The sequence below is a fragment of the Silene latifolia genome, chromosome 3 (assembly GCF_048544455.1).
Source record: "Silene latifolia isolate original U9 population chromosome 3, ASM4854445v1, whole genome shotgun sequence".
In the NCBI taxonomy this organism is placed as follows: domain Eukaryota; kingdom Viridiplantae; phylum Streptophyta; class Magnoliopsida; order Caryophyllales; family Caryophyllaceae; genus Silene; species Silene latifolia.
The window spans coordinates 67,900,832-67,903,526 of NC_133528.1; the positions used below are offsets into that span (position 1 = coordinate 67,900,832).

The 2,695-nt window shown below is 37.9% G+C and overlaps 1 non-coding gene across 1 annotated transcript; it reads left to right on the plus strand.

Moving 5' to 3' along the window:
- Window positions 1-742: 742 nt before the first annotated feature.
- Window positions 743-849, plus strand: LOC141650680 (small nucleolar RNA R71). Its single transcript, XR_012546699.1, has one exon. It is a non-coding gene; the product is annotated as a small nucleolar RNA R71 (small nucleolar RNA).
- The last annotated feature ends 1,846 nt before the right edge of the window (window positions 850-2,695 follow it).

Here is a 2,695-nt window from a genome sequence, read left to right on the forward strand (position 1 = left end):
TAGAATGTTGTTGATGGTGGTTTCTTTTGCTTGGCTATCTTTTTGCATTTGGGTGAAAAATTCTTGTTGATTCTTTTGCATTTGGAGGACCGCTTTTTGGACATCAAAGCCTTGGTCATTTTGGTGATTGTATGGATTTTGATTTTGGTAACCTTGGTTTTGATTGTAAAAGGGTCTTTGATTTTGGTTTCTCATGGGTGGTGGAGTGTATGTTGTTTGAGGGTTTTGAACATTTTGGCTTTTGTATGAGAGATTTGGATGGAACTTGGTGTTTTCATTGTAAAAATTTGAATAAGGGGTACCACTTTTGTAAGCTTGGAAAGCATTAACTTGTTCGGTTGTTCCCCTACACTCACTTGGGTCATGACCCAAAGTTCCACAATTCTCACATATCCCACTTGGGATTGATGAGGATGCCGTCATGGCATTGACATGATGCTTCGATGATTTTGAGTTTTCCTCAAGTCTAGCCATAGCTTGTTCAAACTTCAAGTTGATTGTGTCAATGTGAGCATTAAGTTGAGCACCCAATTGAGTAACGGAGTCCACTTCATGCTTTCCTCCTCTAGTAGCCTTGCGAGGTCTACTATATTGTGAATTATGGACCGCCATTTCCTCAATCTTGTTCCATGTTTGATTGTCATCAACTTCGGTGAACATTCCATTTGATCCCATATTGAGAATGTTCCTAGAATCTTCATATAAACCATTCCAAAATTGTTGCACCAAAAACCATTCGCTAAGTCCATGGTGAGGACATGAGCGACAAATACCTTTGAACCGCTCCCAAGCTTCATACAAAGACTCTTCATCCCTTTGCTTAAAACCCGTAATTTGAGCTCTTAGCATGTTGGTCTTTTCCGGTGGGTAGAATTTTTGTAGAAAGCTAGAGCCAACTTCTTCCAAGAATCTATTCCGAGGGTGGCCTTATCAAGGCCCTTCAACCATTGCTTTGCGGTGCCGATTAAGGAAAAAGGAAATAAGACCCATCTAATTTGGTCTTGAGTCACGCCCGTTTGAGAGATAGCATCACAATAATCGCAAAAGGTTTCCATATGAGAATGAGGGTCCTCACTAGGCATTCCCACGAATTGGCTCCTCTCAACTAGTTGGATGAAGGCGGACTTGGCAATAAAATTTCCGGTGAGATGTTGCGGTGTAGGAGTACCATTTGGTAGATTCTCCTCGGTGGGTACGGAGTGTGACGAGAATTTTGGCATTGTAGGTGGATTTTGTAGGGTATTGTGTAATGGGTTTTCTTCTCCTTCTATTGCGAAAGGATTGACAAACTCACTAGTGGGTTGAACAACTTCACCAACACCTCTCAAATTCCTCCTAACAAGTCTCCTATTATTCGTCAAGGTTCTTTCGATTTCACGGTCAAAAGGTAACAAATCACTTTGTAACCTTCTAGACATGCAAAATATCAAACAACTCAAAAACAATTAGAACAAACCTTGAGGATTTTTACTTCCTCAAGGCGAAGAAAGACACAACTAATAACAAAAAGGAAATCTAAATCAAACAAACACCGTCCCCGGCAACGGCGCCATTTTTGATCGGTCCGTTTAGTATTCACAAATAGATAGATGTGGTCGTTGGTCACGGTCGAATCAAAACACAATTTATAGCTTAACAAGCAACTCTACAATTAGTAAAGAGGCAAGTAAAGGTCGGATCCCAAGGGACGGGAGTTGAAATGAGATTTCTATTGTAACTAGTGGTGTCTAAGGGGTGTCACAAATTGGGTTGATGTAGAAGGTTACTAAACTAAAATAACAATGAAAATAAACAAGCAAGATGAATTAAAGGGGTGTAAACAATTGATTAAAAGCACTAGGGTGTCATGGGATCATAGGGGAATCATGGGATATGATCATACAAACATGTTCTCAAATTATAAGCAAGCAATTATTGTTGTGATGGATTGAGTTGGGTTATATCTTACAATCCTAGGAAAGTTTGGGTCCGGAGCCGAATCGATTAGATTGTACAACACCTACAAGTCGACTTAATCTTCCCTACTCAACAACATGCATGGTCTAATGAGACTCGAGTTGGGTTATGTCTTACAAGTCTCATTGAAAAGATAGGAGATGATAGTAAATGCAAGGATTCATAGGCTTAGCATTTCATCAAATATAACATGTGCATGAGTTGAGATCAAAACAAGCAAGCAAATAAGATATGAAAGCATATTAATTTAAGCATGAATCATTCCCATGTTGGTTTCCCCTAATCACCCATTAACCCTAGCTAAGAGACTACTCACTCATTATCATGTTGATCATGCTAGCAAGGTTGTCAATCATACCAACAATATGAAACATGATGAATAAATGAAAGTAATTAACAATAATTAAAAAGGGATTAAGAGATTATACCTACTAATGATTCCAATAATAAAGCAAGAATAATGGAAGTACTTGAATGCTAGATTGAGAGGTTGTCAATCTCCCAATAATAACCCAAATAATCTTCAATTACCCAAAATAAAGGATGAACAAAAGAGAGATTAAAGAACTAAAACTTGGATTAAAACTTGATTAATACTTGATTACAATATTGAAGAGAGATTTGATTGATATTAACTACACTAATTATTTATAAGAAGAACATGCTCCTCTAATTAGACTAATGGGGTATTTATAGTGAAAATTAGGGAGGATGCATTAGGGTTAACTAAGGGCTAAAC